This window comes from Canis lupus, chromosome 13 (assembly GCF_011100685.1).
Source record: "Canis lupus familiaris isolate Mischka breed German Shepherd chromosome 13, alternate assembly UU_Cfam_GSD_1.0, whole genome shotgun sequence".
Lineage (NCBI taxonomy): Eukaryota > Metazoa > Chordata > Mammalia > Carnivora > Canidae > Canis > Canis lupus.
The window spans coordinates 50,645,686-50,663,589 of NC_049234.1; the positions used below are offsets into that span (position 1 = coordinate 50,645,686).

A 17,904-nucleotide genomic window follows, 5' to 3' on the forward strand; every position below is an offset into this window, starting at 1 on the left:
AAATGGGTATGATGAGTATGTAATTTTCAAATCTTAATTTTGCTATTTCTTAACCTAAATCCCAAATTACTTTCAAAAGCCTCCATTACTCCTGTATTATATAATGCTTCATTTAAGAAGCCAAGAAACTGTAGGAGAACTTTACTTAGAGCCGTTATGCATGAATACCAGGACTACCTTAGCCAAACTTCACAGAATTGATGCACAAAGAGATGGAGGTGGAATGGGAGAGAGCTTTTATTTCTTATGAATGCCTTTTTTTTCTTTTTGAAATGCTATATTTAACTGTGAAACCATTTTCCAGGTCCCAACAGTATTTGTGTAAGCTAGAAGCTCAATAAATGTTTTTCTACAGCAATCTTCAAAGTGTCTGATAGAAGTGTTAACAATGACAGAAAAGGCAGCTTAGAGTGGTGTTTACCACGATGGAGTGACATTACAAGAGGCATAGCCAGTCTGGATGAAGCTACATGCAGATCGCATATTATAGTTAGCTTGAGGACAGATAGTTCTTCTCTGTTGAACAAAAATCAGAAAATCTAATAGCTCATCTTGTCTGTCAAACTAGCTTAATTTCTAAATATCTTCATGTCTCAATTTTTCTCCTAAAAGTCTAGAATTGATAAATTTGATTTACCTTGGGGGAGGTGAATTTGCAAATTTGTTTCTTAATGTTTTTCAAGTTTTATTCTGTACAATCTTAGGAAATAATTCATGATGGTCTTGAGAACCAGGAAAGAGAAGAAAATCTTAGAGATCTTCTTCCCTAATAGTTTCCAATTCTCATTTTAATTGGAGAAACAGTTTAGTTTTTAGTTTTGCAGCATTGTTCTAGCAATTTAGTTTGTAACGTAATTAAAGCACAAAGCATATTCATTGGGAAGGTTTGAATCACTATTTCAAATAGTCCTTTGACATTTGTGGATTTAACATTGGCAGTTTCAGCAATTTTCCAGTGACCATAAAAGGTTGTGTCATGCAAAAATTTATTATTTGGACTAGGCACAAATTTGAACTCCATATATTGAGACAATGGAGCCTCTCACTGATATAGACACTTAGCCAACTGGGTCTTAGGTCATCTTTGGGCCTCCATTCATTGTCACTCCTAAAGTAAGTGACTTGAGGTCCCAAGAACTTTATACTTCATGAAAAAGTGGCTAAAAAACAATTTTGTATGTATTACAGAGATAAATAGATTAGAATCTACATATAGGAAAACTATACTTTTTCTTGGAAATGAGGTTTGAGAAAAACTGGGAACCTGCAGCCACATTTCCACATTTATGAAGATAGCAAGATGTATCATATTCTGAATGTCAAGATTTATCTCTTGAATGTCAAATGTCTCAGGTAGGAGTCTCTACTTTGATAGGATGAAATTTATTATTTCTTCTCATGAAAGCTGTCATTGAACTTTGTAGCACTTTTAATTCAAACTCAAAAGTGAGGACTAATTTAATCCTCATTACCTTCTCTTTTCTTGCATTGTGCCACTGTTTGAATGGTAAATTTTAAAAATATGCTTCATGGGATCGAATTCCTCAGGCAACTCTTTTCTCTCTCCTACTCTCAGTGAATAAAAATCTGTCACAAAAAATAAAAATAGCCACAAAGAGGTTTTATTTGAAGCTATGGCTATGAAACATGTGTGTGTGTTGGGGTACCTAGATGGTGCAGTTGGTTAAGCATCTGGTTGTAGCTCGGGTAGTGCTCTGAGGGTCATGGGTTTGAGCCCCACAATGTGCTCCCCACTCAGCAGAGAGCCTGATTTTCCCTCTCCCTCTCCAGCTGCTCCACCTATTTGTGCACTCTCTCTCTCACTAATAAAATCTTAAAAAGAAAAGCAAAGCAGTAATCTATACAAGTAAGTTTCAGTGGTGCAGAGAACTAAGTTTTCAGGCCACGTTCTAGAGAAAGTGGAGGAGTTGCATTTATAAGAATGAATGACAAGCAAGTATCATTAGTCTTAATAGAGGGATCTGACTAGGAAGCTTGTGGATTTGGAAGTAATCTTGAAATAAAAAGTACATATGTGATTTAGAAATTATTAATTCAGGTGAAAACCTTATAGAGTTATAGCAAAATTTATGCAAATTACCTTCTCGAACTTTTGGAAATGTCATTCCCTTCCCCCAGCTTTCTATGCTACCTAAGATCCTTATTTGGCATATCTTTAAAATTAAGGTTAATTAATATAAAGTTTTATTATCCCTGACATAATTAGGCTTTCAAAACACCAAGATGAGCATTTTAGTAAATTATTGGCAGATAGAAACAAAGGGGATCAAGAGAGGAATATTAGAAATTCTTTTGAAAAGAGAGATAAAGAGCTATAATAACAACAACAGCAACATTAATAATGCAGAAAATCAGTCAAAGGATAGGATTAAGGCAGAACTAACTGACGGAAATGTAATAAATGTTTGAGTAGATTTTTATGCAACTTACAGGAGATATTAAGCAATTAAGGAAATTTGCCACATAGTTCCAGTTACTGAGCTGAGAAGCTAAACAATGAACTTGGGGAATGAGCAGAGAATAAATGAAAGGATTTAGAATTGGGCTGAAGGAGATAAAGAGATGGTAAAACAATGTAAAACAGTTGGCTAAGTCTAGTGGTAAGTATTAAAAAAGAGGGATCCCTGGGTGGCTCAGTGGTTAAATGCCTGCTTTCAGCCCAGGGCGTGATCCTAAAGTCCCGGGATCGAGTCCTATGTCGGGCTCCCTGCATGGAGCCTGCCTCTCGTTCTGCCTGTGTCTCTGCCTCTGTATCTCTCTGTGTCTCTCATGAATGAATGAATAAATAAAATATTTAAAATATATATAAAAAAGAGGACATTAGAGAATGGTGAGTGCTTCAAGTATGACTGAACAAAGTTATACTTCCCCTAGGACTATATATCAGGATATTAATAGATTCAAAGCAAGTCCAAACAAAGCCAAGAGGTATAGAAAAGACTATGGAAATATGAACAGGAGATGCAAATACGTGATAGGAGTTTGTTCAGTGGAAGCTAATAAGTAGCAGTGACGAAACAAGGACAAAAGTAATGTAACACATCTGAGGCATGAAATACAGGATGCTCCTGAATCTGGACCACTGCTGACAAGTGAGGCAACTTAGAAAAGGACAATGTTAAATGAATATCTCATCCTTTTAGACTTCACCAACAATATCCTGTGGAATCAATTATCCAGTTGTTTTTTAAGACTTATTAAACTATTGAATACTCTACAAATTCTTCTGGACTTTTTGTTCTATGGCCTGAATGCTTGATTCAGAAGCGTTTAAGGTAGGATTGAAAACCAGAGAGCAGGGCCTCTGAGTTGCTCATTTCCCATCATTCTTTTCATCTGTGATCTGCCTCCTGGTTTTTCTAGTGTTCTGCTAATTTAGTATCAGCTCTTCAGGGTAAATGGTGTAGCTGGAGGCAGTCAATTAGGTTCTTTTTTTTTTTTTTTTATGGGTAAAGATTTATAGGACTTGTTTATTTTTACACTTAGAAATTAGGTTCTAACAGGATACCTGGAGGTCAAAAAAGAAGTCCTGGCCAGCTATTGGGAGTCAGAGGTCCTGTCCTGACAGCACTTCAAAACCAAGCCAAAAGAAGCTGGATCAAACCAGACTGGCCCAAGATGGTGGTGGGTGCCATGACAGAAAACCCACAGCCAAATAAGGAAAAAACAAAACAAAAAACAAAAACAAACAAACAAACAAACAAAAACCCAAAACCCTGCTTTCAAGATATCCCTGTCCGAGTAATGAATATTCCTTCCCCTTGTTAACATTTATCTATAAAAGATAGAAACCCAAATCCCACGGCACACAGCTCTCTCTTTCTTGAGTTTACTTGCTTTCACACCCCTAGAAAGTGCTTTCAATTTAATAAACTTTCCTGGTTGTGTCACTCATCCACTGTGTTGCATCTGTTCTTGAATTCTTTCACATGAGGACGAGAGCCTTCAATGATGTCTTTGAGATGGGCTGCGCAGAGGCCTCAGGGCCGGGAGTCTTTCCAGTCCACTTGGCAACAGTGTCTCATCTTCATTTTGGAAGGATTAGAGACACACAGAAAAACATAGTGGTACACACCCAAGCTTTAACAAATAAATCATTTTTTAGGGTTTTGAGCAAATATGGTACCTAATTCCTAATTCTTTTTTAAAAGAAGTATTTATTTATTTGAGAGAGAGAGAGAGAGAGAGAGAATGTGGGCACATGAGCAGGAAGAGGAGGGATGGGGAGAGGGATAAGCAGACTCCCTGCTGAGTGGGATCCTACCATATCAGGACCCTAAGATCATGACCTGAGCCAAAGTCAGACACTTCAATGACTGAGCCACCCAGATGCCCCTATCCTACCTTGTGACACTCCTTGGATAGTTAGCCTGCATAAAATAAGATTTTTCCTTTCCTATCCTCTCATACCTATATTACAACATTACAACCCTTGAAAGTATCAGTTTCATGAAAAAGTAAGAAGCTATATAACTATAATCCTGGCAAACAGCTAATTTAAATTAATTTCATCCCTGTTCTTATGCATAAACATATGCAATTTTCAAAATTTTTATTATTGCTTTTTGTTGTAGTTGACATACAGTGTTATATTAATTTCAGTATTATATTATTTTCACATAGTGATTTGACAATTCTGTGTTTCACAGTACTCCCCATGATAAATGTAGTTACCATCTGTCACCATACAAAGTTATTACAATATTATTGAATATAATCCCTGTGCTGTACTTTTAATTTCCATGACATTTATTTTATAACTGAAATTTTGTACCTCTTGATCTCCTTTATCAGTTTTGTCCATTCGCCCCACGCCCTTCCCCTCTAGCAACAAGCTGTTCTCTGCATTTATGAGTCCATTTCTGTTTTGTTGTTATCATTTGTTTCTTCATTTGTTTGTTTTTTAGATTTCATAGATAAGTGAAATCATGTGGTATTTGTCTTTAACTTATTTTTTTATTAAAGATTTTTATATATTGACAGAGAGAGAGAGAGCGCACGAGGGAGTGGCAGGCAGAGAGAGAGGGAGAAGTAGACTCCCCTCTGAGAAGGGAGCCCAATGTGGGGCTCTATCCCAAGACCCTGGGATCATGACCTGAGCAGAAGCAGATGCTTAACTGACTGAGCCACCCAGGCTCCCTTATTTAATTTATTTCTTGTAGCATAATACCCTCTAGGTCCATCCTTATTGTCACAAATGGAAACTTTGCAAGTTTAGTTTGAGTATAATCACGGTATAGACCACAAACTTACCCTACATCTTTTAATATGATTGGTAATAATCATGATACTATGCTATGTAATATTTTAAAAATCGCTTTTTAGAGGTCACTTAATATTTAATTGAATATTATGAAATCCTCCAAATAATTAATCTTTAGGGAAATGAAATGAAAAGTACACTAAAATACCACTACGAAACCACAAGAATAGCTAAAATGAAAAAGATTGGCAATATTAAACTTTAGTGAGCTTGAGGAACAAATGTAACTTTTATATATTGCTAGGGGGGATGTAAACTGCTACAGGCAAGTTATAAAATCACTTAGAAATACATTATAGAATTTATAGTACGTAATTATATTAGCTAGAGATAGCTCTTCTAGATATTTACCCACAAGCATTAATCATATATGTGTACATAAAGAGTTTTACACTTGTAAAACCTCAACCTGGAAATATCCCATATGTCTATCAACTGATGAATGAACAAATTTTGTTTTGGTTACATAATAGAGTGTAATTATTCAGCAGAAAAAGGGAACAAATTACTGATAAATTCAACAGCATATATGGAGTGCTAAAACATAGTAAGCAAAAGAAGCCAGATATAATACTACATGATATTATTGCATTTATGTGAAATTTGTAAATGGCATTGTTTTCTTGATTTCAAATTCCAATATTGTAGATGCTAAAAAATAGAAGTGCAGTCAATTTTAGAGTATTGATCTTATGTTCTATAATCTTGTTACACACATTTATAACTTTTTGTAGTTGTCTTCCATATTCCTTAGAATGTCTTATACAGACATAATTATATCATATGAGAGTGAAGAAAGTTTTACTGTGTTTTCTATCTGGATAAGCTTGGAATTTTCTTTTTGGAAAGCTTTAAAATAACAAATTCAATTTCATATATATATATATATATATATCCATCCATGTATCATAATAGACCTATTTATATGTATAATCATCATCTTTGAAAACTCTTATCTTTGAATGAAGTTGTCCATTTTATCTGAATTCTCAATTTATTGATGTAAAAATGTTTGTAATATCTATCTATTTATCTATCTATCTATCTATCTATCTATCATCTATTTTTTTTCTATGGCTGTAATATCTGCAGTGATGTCCCTTATTTCAGTGTAGATATGGGTGGCTTTTTTAAAAAAATCTTGACCTAAGATAAATGGTTATTTATTAATTATTTTCAGTTTTAAAGAATCATTGCTTAGCTTTGTTGATTTTCTCTGCTGCATAACTATTTTTTGTCTCATTAGTTTATACTTTTATGCTTACATTTTTCCTTCTGCCTACTTTAGGCTTAATATTCATTTGTAGTTTCTCAAAGGATGTTTTGTTCCTGGATGCATAGACTCTTATGATTATTAACTTCTTAGTGAATTATATCTTTTTCACTATAGGAATGAACCTTATTATTTCTAATAATACTCTTTGTTCTGAAGTTTACTTATCTGATATTAATATAGCTGTTCTACCTTTCTATTGATTAGTGTTTGTGTGGCATGTATTTTTTCATCTTTTACTTGTAAACATTCGGAGTCTCTGTATTCAATGTGGATTTCTTTTAATAGGTTATAGTTGCATCTTGCTATTTTATTTCCTCTGACACTTTCTTGTCTTTTAATTAATGTATTTAGATCACTTAAAGTTCATGTAGTTTGGTATAAGTTTAAAATCTTGGTATTTGTGTTCTATTTTTCCATCTTCTGTTTGTTCTTCTTCTTTTTTTTTTTTTTTTTCCTTTCCTGGTCTTCTTTTCAGATTATTTTTTTGGTTCTATTTTGTCTCTACTGTCTACATATCTATCTATCATCTATCTATCTATCTATCTATCTATCATCTATCAATAATTTAGTAGCTCCTCTCAGATCTCAATATATCTAATTTATCACGGTCTGTAGTCAGATGATCCCAAACCAGTTCACGCACAGTGAATGAACCTTCCATTTACTCCCTGCTGGCTTTTGTGATAATGTTGTCATGTACCTTACTTCTACTCATGCTATAGTCCTGACAAACATTATTTTTTTTGTTACATATCATTAATTACCATCTTCAAAGACTAAACACTGAGAAAAATGGCTTTGGTATTTATCCACATAATTAAAATTTCTTGCCCTCATAATTTCTTTGTGTGTATAGATCCAAATTTCTCCTTGGTATCATTTTTCTTTTGTTGGAAGGATTTCTTTTAAGATTTATTTCAGTGCAGTTTCTGCTAGTGACAAGTTCTGTCACTGTTCTTTTAACAGTTTATAGATGTAAATTAATTGTATCTTACCTAGTGTCTTACCTTGTGTCTTACTGACTATGAAAGAAGCCAGGTCTTATTCTTAGATTTTTTAAAAATATAATGTATCTTTTCTCTCCTATAGCCACTTAAAAAATTTTCTCTGTCACTGATATTTTAGTAATTTCATTATGATGTCTTATCATATTTGTTATATTATTTTCTTTGGGATTAGAGTTTTCATTGACTTTGATATTATGGTAGTTATTTCTTCATTTTTTTCTTTCCTCACACCTTTATTTTTTCTGAGACTCTGATTACACATATTTTTAGCAACTTAATATTTTTCCACCATCACTGGTGTGCCATTCAGCTTTTCAAATTTATTCCTTATGGGCCTTATTTTGAGTAATTTTATTGCTTTGCCTTCAAATTTATTGATCTTTTCTTAATCATTCGAATCTGATGTTAATCTCATAATTACTCAGTTGAAATATTGTATTTTTTATTTTTACAAGTTCCCTTTGACTCTTTTTTATAGCTGCTTTTTGTTTCCCCATCATGTTCATATTTCTTTTATGTCCCTGATCATGTTTGTGATAGTTATATTTTTTAAAGCCTTTAGTCATTTCTTGCTCTGCTTTTATTAGTTAATAATTCTCCTGGTTATAAGCCTTTTTTTTTTCTGCTTCTTCGCATTCATAGTAAGTTTTTATTGTATGATGAATATTGAAAATTTTACATTGTTGAGTATGTGTGGATACTGAACAACGTTTAGTTAGGTCTAATTTAGATACACATCTGAGGTGATACCCTTCAGAAGATTGAAATTGCCTTGTAAATTTAATATCATACTACTTCAGATGGTAGGTATGTGAACCATTCCAATCCTTATGTAAACTGCAGGTATTACTTGACCTACTAAATGCTTTCCAGTATTTTATTTCTTGGTCCCATGGAATTTCAACCCATGCTTATTCAGATCAGTATTCCACAAACACGATAGATTTCTGGGACTCTTCCTTTAAATAGCTCTCTTTATTCCATTATTCTGCTCTAGCAAATAATGGAATAACAAATTCTAGCTGCCTTGACCTTGCTGAACTCCTTTCACTGTCTTCTCTCTTCAATTCTGTGAGTCCTCTGGACTTCATTTGTGCTCCCCTTTGTGATCTGCAGCCCGGAAACTGGCTCTCTGTTGTAAGCTTGGGCAATCATAGAGTCTACCTCATTTGTTACCCTTCTCTTAGTGATCACAGTATTTTGCTGCCAGTGTTCCAATGTCTGAAAATGAAGTTCCTGTATTTTATATGGTTCTAGGTATTTTTTTGTCTGTTTGTTTTTATTTCGTTTTTATTTTTGATGTTTGTGGAAGAGAAATATCTATGGCAGTTAAATTTCCATGTGTGGAAGTAGAAATTCTTTCAAGAAATTTCATAAATGCGTAATTCTTACTCTTCTGGTTACTTTTGCTGAGTAAAAATTACCTGAATGGAAAAAACTTAAAACAATCATTTTATTTAGTCCAGAGCTTTATATCTCAGAAATTTAAGGAGATCTAGCTACAAAATTTTTGCTTGGGAGTCTTTTTTATGGTTGCCATTAAGTGTCTTGAAAATTGAAATAGACCGAATTCCAGTAAGGCTTATTCATATGGCTTGCAGCTGATACTGACTATCAGCTTGTCTCTCCAGCATAGTAGTCTGGGTATAGATAGTCTTTTTGCTTGTCATTTGATTTCTCTTATAGTAACTATCCCAAATGAACTGAGCATAAGCTTTATGATTCTTATGATCTAGATTTGGAAGTTATAGGAGAGTCTTATAATTTACCATATTGTTGAAGATCATATAATCCAGGTTTCAAGGAGAGAAGACACCAATCCTCTATCTCAGTGCGAGGAGTGTTAATGAAGTTGTGGTCATTTTTTAAAACTCTCACATGCCTTTTAAGTTTCTTCTCACTTGAAATATCTAGAGTGATTTGCTTTTCTGAATAAACTCTGACTAAATTCAGAAATTGGTGCCATGATTTGGGTGCTGCCATAAAAACAGAACTAAAATAGGTGTTAATTAAGCAAATAGGAGACGAACAGTAATGAAAATGCTACATAGCTAGAAGACTGTGATCCCTCATGCTATGGCAAGATATTTGGTAAAATTATCACTTTGATAGCTTGGCAGAAAGCAGAATCTTTCTTAGGGGAGAGTTTGAAAGGGAGTGACAGTGTGTGCCTGTTACTATTGGTGATATTTAGCCAAAAGATTAACTCAAGTAAGAATTGAGTGATTTTGAAGCAGAGATCAAAGGTAATAGAGCAAGTTTAGAATACAAGTGCCTTATGAGATTGGAAAAGTTGACTGTTTCACAAGACCAAATGCTAAGTTTGTAGAAGGCCTTAAGTAACCAGGATCTAATAAGACTCTTTGTTTAAAAAAGTGAATAATATGTGTGGTAATTATCAGATTAATAATTTTCCTCCCTTATGTAAACCTGGGTAGCCTTAGTAATATCACCAATACTGTGAGAAAGAAAGAAGTGGGCTGAGGAAGCAATGAAATAGGCAAGCTTTAATGCATAATCTAGAAAACAGCTTTGCATATAGTTACTGGGGGGTAAGGATTGGATGAGAAACAAACAGGAAAGAACCACCAGCTTAAAAGGATGGAATTTGTTAACATTTGGTAGTCTTCAAAAACATAACCAAAAAAGTCCTGGGATCAAAAGTGACTATAAAATTGGTTCAGCTCCAAAGGAAGGCAGACATTTTTCATACTTAGCTAGATAATGGATATTCAACAAGGAAATACTTCAAAGAGGGCAAAAACAAGGTTACCAAAGAACTATTCTTCCAAGAAAGAAGATTTACAGCGTAATTAAAATATTTCTTTATTCTCAGATATCTGGATTTTACAATGCTTTCCCAGCAGGATTTCATACTTTCTGTAGATTAGTAACTGCTTTGTGTCATGCATTCCTCTCTTTTCCAAAGGGGAGATATTACTGGTGTCTTCCTTTCCTACTCCATTATTGGGTGTTTTAGAGGTAGGGAGAAGACAACCTGTCAGTTTGGTTCCCAGGTTGCTGTGTCATAGAAAGATGTGACTTACCTGAAGATAAGAAATGTGTACCACTTGCAGTTTCTGGACATTGAACTAAATGCATGAATTGGTGAAACTTTGGGAATGAGTATGATGTGTAAAAATAAGTGTGATATTTGTAAGAGAACATTTATTTGATATTTTTATGAGAATAAGAGAATAGAGAATAGCAGCAAATTTGTGTGTTTATCACAACAAGTCCTCATGGACACACAGCTAGATTAAGTTCAGTCTGCCTTGCAGTTAGATGTGACCATATGACTAAATTCTGTCTCATAAAATAGGGGCCAAGTGATGTAAGCTATTTCCTGGATTGATGGATGGAAATCTGCCTAAATCTTATGTTTTCTTTTCCAATTTTATTATTAATATTATTCAAGAATTTTAAGGAATAAATAAGCGAAGGACCCGAGTCAATTGAATGACTGCATGGAAGGCTATGTAACTATGAACTTTTATAGGACTGAGATATGAAAAAAAAAAAAGACTTTTTATCATGTTAAACCACTGAGAATTTGAGGCATTTTTATTATAGCAACTAGAATTACATTAAGAAATATATAATCAGGGGATCCCTGGGTGGCTCAGCGGTTTAGTGCCTGCCTTCGGCCCAGGGTGAGATCCTGGAGTCCCGGGATAGAGTCCTACATCGGGCTCCTGGCATGGAGCCTGCTTCTCCCTCTCCCTGTGTCTCTGCCTCTCTCTCTCTCTCTATGTCTATCATTAATAAGTAAATAAATAAATCTTAAAAAAAAAGAAATATATAATCATTATGAAAAGTGGGGAGGGATGGCTGCTTTGTACCACAGAACCTATAGAAACAAAAGATAAATTTAAGATTTAAGATTCTCAACTCAAGCCACAGTTAAAGAACTAAGAAATATTTATGAATGCCCTAAAAGAATTTCTTATCTTTTATAATTGTAATAGGGCCAGTGGGGCTATAATCTGTCTCAAATATATCCTGTGGGAAGCAGAATTACAACATAGTTAATTTATTCGGCTACCCAGGTCTCATGTTAGAGAAGTGGCTGAGAAAGGGTGACTCTTAGGAGTTAGAACAGAAACCTATGTATATATTCAGATAATCTTGACCACTCAAATTTCAGTGAGCCTCTCTTGACACCAGAAGTACCCTGTAATAAACTCATTGAAGGCAAGCAAATTTCAGGAGGATCTTAATACCCCTGAAGAGATTCCACCAATCCTCTTGGCTTTTAGACCTATAACAAAGGGTCCCAGCACACCTAAGAGGAACTAATATACTGTGTAATCTGAGGGAAGATGATTCTCAGATCTAAATGATTGCAAAATTGTATTCATTTATAGCAACAGAATCCCAGAGAGTATATATGGATGATCAACTATAAAAGTATTTGACCAAAGAGAAAAGTGCCTAACATTGGATTGGGTTAACCTACTTATATGGGTTCACGTTTCATAGACTTCATAGATTCTATATTATAGGTGAAAGAACTAATAGTGAATCATATTGCCTTCTTGGTAGATTGACTGAAACCTGGAATACATTATGACCTACATTAAATTAAGTCAAGATTTCAGAATTTCCTTGGTAAAATATAAGAAAGTGAATCCAAGGTCTTAGTGACAAAGCAAATTTGGACTGGATTTACCATATGCAGCCTGATATGTCCCTACCTTCTTATATCCCACAAGTGATTTAAAGATACTCCCTGTATAATAACACTGAGAAATATATTTGTGAGAGAATATCAGAATTCTTTAAAATCTCTGTAGTAGCTTATTCATCAAGTTGGGATGACAGTAGTATTATATTCCACCACTGAAATGGGCTAACAGGGGCTTGATGGGATCCTGGAGTGGTAGTACTCAAGAATGTAAAAAATGGATATGATTTTTTACCCAAATGGGTAGCAAGGCTGAAGAAACAAACAGAATGGTCTAATTAATCTCAGTGTTTCTCTAGTACTGACATAGGTGGGACATCTACTGAAGCTATTTGATCCACATTAATAGAGAAAAGATGAAGAAATTTAGTTTGGGTGAACAGGGAAGGATATGACTTAAAACCACTATGCTGATGTGTTTTCCACATAGCCCATAAGATATGGGTGATTTTGAATGGAACCCAGAGTAAAAAAAAAAAAAAAAGTTTCTTCAACTGAGCATTAACAGATAATACCTAAGGTTATTTGTGGAAGTTGCAGATGCTCTATAAAGTTCCAGCAAGCTCAAGTAGGGGAATCAAGCATAGGATCCTAGAGTTTTCAAGCAACACCATGCACTTCAAAGATGTAATAAAGGTTATTAATCAGTTAACTTTGAAATAGGGAAATTATTCACCATTATCCTAGTGGGCCTATTCTATTCTAATCAACTGAGCCATTGCAATACAGGTATTTTTCTCCAGTTAGTAAAGAGGAGAAAGTCAGAGATTTGAAACATGAAAGGGATTATGATACACTATTGTTGACTTGAAGATAAAGAGGGCCATATGTCAAGGAAATGGTGAGTTCAGTTTCATAATCTTAAGAAACTGAATTTTGCCAACAATCTGAATGTTCTCAGAAGCATCCAGAAAGAAACGCAGTCTTGCTTTGATTTAAGCCTTATGAGACACTGAGCAGAGAATACATTTATGCAGTGCCAGACTTCTGACTTCCAGAACTGTGAGCTTATCAATGGGTGTCATTTTTAGTTACTAAATTTGTGGTAATTTTTACATAGCAGTAGAAAACTAGTACATTATCTGATCCACTAAGTTCTAATGCCAGACGTATAGAGTGGTACTCCATCAGGAAATGGAAATGTGTCTATTGGCATAAGTAAATGTAAGTCACTGTAACTTCTAAGGCACTTGCTACAGCTACAGTGCAACCTATCTCTTCCAGTTCCATCTATGGCGTCATGGAGGGTTTATATGGGATTAACTGACTAAAAATAGCACATCAGGACCTTATTTAGAGAAGGTTTCACATGTTATGTTGGCACCAACCTGCAATATAGGTATTATAGCCCCACTCAAGGATGACCAGGAAAGACTGGGGGACAGGAAAAATGGAAATACTCCTAGTGAGTTGAACACCTATATATTCAGTTTATGTTGGAGGAACAAAGGCCAGAGGTGTGGGATTATATCTGTTTATGGGCAAGGGCTAGTTTGGCTAAGTGACCAGTGTCCTGGAAAAACAAGATGATTAGAGAATTGTTGCCAAAACAAATATGAAGAAGAGATACATGGATAGAATTCTCAGAGTTTAAAGATGTTCTTGTGCACACAAGTGCCCACCAGAGGAAGGGCCCTTGGGCGGCTCAGACAGTTAAACGTCCAGCTCTTGATTTCTGCTCAGGTCATAATCTCAGGGGTGTGAGATAGAGCTCCACTTTGGACTCTGTGCTGGTTGTGGAGCTTGCTTAAGATTCTCTCTTTCTCTGCCCCTTCCCACCCCTAAAACTCAAAAACAAAAACAAAAGAACAACAACAAAAACCCCAGTACCCACCAGAAGTTATCTACTCAATAGAGGCTCACAGTATTCAAGTAAACAAAATGACCCATTCTGTGAATGTCAAGCATCCTCTTTCCTCAACCATCCTTTTGCTACTTCAATGGGCTCACTAACAAAATGTTCATGATGATGGGAAGAGGGATTAGCTATAGATAAATAAAGTGCACATCCATTCACCAGGTCAGCTAAGGTTATTGCCACTGATGAATGCCCAATTTACCAATGGTAGAGGCCAGTGCTGAGTTCCTGATCATGACACTGGTTCCTGGGAGGTCAGCCAGTTTCCAGAGGGCAGGTGATTACATTTGATATCTTCCATTTTGAAGAAAGCCATCATATGTTCTCTTTGGAATTGCACTAAGTCTAAGTATAGATTTGCCTTTCCTATGCACAGTGCTCCTGCCAGCACCACCATGTGTTGACTTTCTAAATGTTTACTGCCATGTCTGACAAAGTAATATTTTTATAAGAAAAGTTGTGTTATATACAGTTTTATCATGTACCAAATCAACCATTATAATGGAAGAATGGTTTAATGGAAGAGTAGAATAACTTACTAAAGATACAGTCTCAGTTTCAATTGGATGATAGAAAATTGCAATATCGTAGTACAGTGTAAAAGATGTCCTATATGCTTAAAACCAGTGACTGGTGTGGTGTGGGAGTGGAGGCATCTCCTGTCACTAATAGCCTATTCATAAGCATTTTGTGTTCTATTCCCATGGCTTCGGGCTCTGATGTCTTAAATGTGAAGAGGAAAGTTTTCATTAGAAGACATAATGACATTCCCACTGCGATGCAGGCTAGTTGGGCCTGTGGGACCACAGGACCAGCCAAGAGGGTCCTTGGCTTTACATAGGATATAAATCAAATGTGACTGATAAGAAGTGAGAACAGAATTTATTAAAGATATACAGAGAATATCGATATGGACAGAGTGTCCAGGAAACTCAGAAAGGAAAGAAGAAAGAATCTGGTCTTTGCCTGGGACCTGAAGTTTTTATTGAGGACTGTGATCTGGTGCACATTTCTTCTCAGGTATCCAGGAACAAAGAAAAGTGTTTAGGAGTCTTCCTTAAGTCATTTACACTCTAGAGTGAGGGGTCTTGGTGAGTCAGTAGCCTTGGAAAACATTCATGATGACTCTGTCCAGTCACTCCGTAGAGGTTATCTATTGTTTTAGAAGACTCCAAAGAAATCATTAAATCCTTGACCTTTACAAGAAGGACATATATGATCTGTTCTATAAGGTGTATGTGAGGTAGGAGTGTAGGTCCTAGCAAGAATAGAAGCAGGAAAAGGAGAAAAAAATCAGTGTTTCATAGAGTCCCTTTAGTTTCTCTGTCTCAATTGGATAGGAAGTTGTGACTGCCACGTGGCCACATCGCACATCACTGAAAAAACAGTCAAACAAGAGAGTTAAATTTAGTACTTTGTAGAGTGACTAAACCTGATTTTAAAGGTAAAATTGGTTAGCAGGGATAGGATTGTTAGATAAAATACACGTTGTCCAGTTAAATTTGAATTTCAGGGAAATGTAAGTGCAATATTTGGGATATATTTACATTAAATAATGATCTATCTGACAATCAGATTTAACTGGGTTTCCCATGTTTTTATTTTCTAAATATGACAACTTTCACTGGATTTAAGCTAATGTTTTTCTGGAAACCGGAGGATTCTCAGGTACTCTTGAATGTTCTTTATTCCCCCTTGCTAATCATTTTAGTTCACATCCTTACTACCATACAAACTATTGCTATAGTCATGATAAACCTGCTTGGCTTTGGTTTTTCCTGTACAATCCTATATACCAGGAATAGAAAAGTCAACCTAAAATAGCTAACATACCATATCATTCCGCTGCTCAAAAAGCATCAAGGACTCTTCTTTGCTACACAGATAAAGTTCAAACTCCTAAGCGTCGAATTCAAAGCCTTTCATGCTTCATGCTCTTTTCCCACAACATCCTTAAGTGAACTCCTTAATCCAACCAGGGATGTTTTCTTCACTGATGCATGTTTTCTCACATGAACTTATCTAAATCTGAGATTTAAAGTTCCCCGTTTTTAAAGTTTCTCTTGCCATTCAAATGATTAAAAAAAAAAAAAAACTCCCTGTGAAATAATACAATAAGATAATGTAGATTTGTACTTCTTTCTCTATATATATTTCTCAGAATTGACAGTAATCTCTTTTCTTGGGATCACATTAAACTTCTGAAATATTTTAGATTATGTTAAGTTATAAGTATTAACAAGTATTATGTACTAGAAATGCTGCTAAACTCTTGAGGTATATAGAACATTTTAACTCAGTTAATCATTAAATATCCAAAATGATATATAAGTAGATGCAGTTTTTAATCTCTATTTTACAAATAAAATAAGCAAAGGAACAAAGAAGTTAAGGAGCTTGCCCAAGGTCACACATACGTAAATAGCAGAGTTGGAATTTAAAACCAAGCATTCTGGATTTCTAACCATTCTGTTATACCGTATCCATGAGAAATGCATTCTCCTGATTTAAAAATTGAAACAATAAGATTAAATTTTTCTTTGACTTACCAATTTTTGAAGTTCAGTTACTCACCCAGAGATAACTATTATTATAACAGTCTGGTTTGAATTTTTTCAGACCTTTTTCTGTGTATCTCTCTAAATATGAATGTGTACCAGAAAAAGCATATACTGTTGTTGAGTTTTAATATGTATGTACAATATGTATACAATATATATAAATAATAACACTATACTGTACATCAGTGTACAAGTCTATTTGGGAATATATTCTGTAGGGTAGATGCAGAGCAAGTGAATTTTTAATTTAAAAAAATGCTTATATCTAAAAAACTTCTGCACAGTGAAGAAAACAATAAAACTAAAAGACCACCTACAGAATGGGAGAAGATATTTGCAAATGATACACCTGATAAGGGGTTAGTATTAAAAATCTATAAAGAACTTATCAAACTTAACACTCAAAAATCAAATAAGCTAGGTAAGCAATGGGCAGACATGAATAGATATTTTTCCAAAGAAGGCATCCAGGTGGCTAGCAGACTTATGAAAAGACGCTTAGCATCATTCATCATCGGGAAAATACAAATCAAAAGCACAATGAGATACCACCTCAAAGCTGTCCGAATAGCTAAAATTAACAACACAGAAAACAACGGTGTTGGTGAGGATGCAGAGAAAGTGGGTGTGTAGTGGATGGAAATCAGTATTCAGATCAAATACTAGCTAATACTGACACTTTTGAGTACCACCAGTGAGAAGGCCCCAGAGGCACAGTCAACGAGTACAATTATTTTGTAACCAAGAGTTACAGATTATCAGAACTTATTTTAAGGTAGATGACTGAAGTAGAGGATTTCTTTTCAAGACGAAGGGGGGGGGGTGGCGGAGATATTTACTAAAGAGGAAAAATACTTATGAAAGATCAGGTTTTATTTTCTTCTTAATAGAGCACTTATTAATTTGGCTAAGGAATTTATAGAAAAGAATTACAAAAAGAGGAAAAAAGTTAGATCATCTAATATAAGAAGCTAATATATTTTTCCTTTATTTTGCATATTTATAGAATGCGAAAAAGCTGTTGCTGTCATATCAGGGTTATTAATGGCGCATTAATTTTAAAAACATAATTTTGGGTGGAAATTAGTTGTACCTGGTTGCATTCTTATTTGCTGAGGCAGTATATCAGGGAGGATTCAGTTGCAGAGTCAGGATTACTATGAGTAAAATAAAAAAAAAAAGTTTATTGTATTATTAAGGTATCTACAATTGTGGGAGGTGGTAAAGAAAA

At 34.8% G+C, this 17,904-nt stretch overlaps 1 long non-coding RNA gene across 2 annotated transcripts in view; it reads right to left on the reverse strand.

The window, feature by feature from the left end:
• Positions 1-14,987: 14,987 nt before the first annotated feature.
• Positions 14,988-17,904, reverse strand: part of LOC102153092 — a 51,341-nt gene continuing 48,424 nt past the window's right edge. For both annotated transcript variants that reach the window (XR_005369040.1, XR_005369039.1), the window contains 2 exons: positions 17,767-17,830; positions 14,988-15,488 (listed from right to left, as the gene is read on the reverse strand). This is a non-coding gene — a long non-coding RNA (uncharacterized LOC102153092). The remainder of the gene's footprint in view (positions 15,489-17,766; positions 17,831-17,904) is intronic.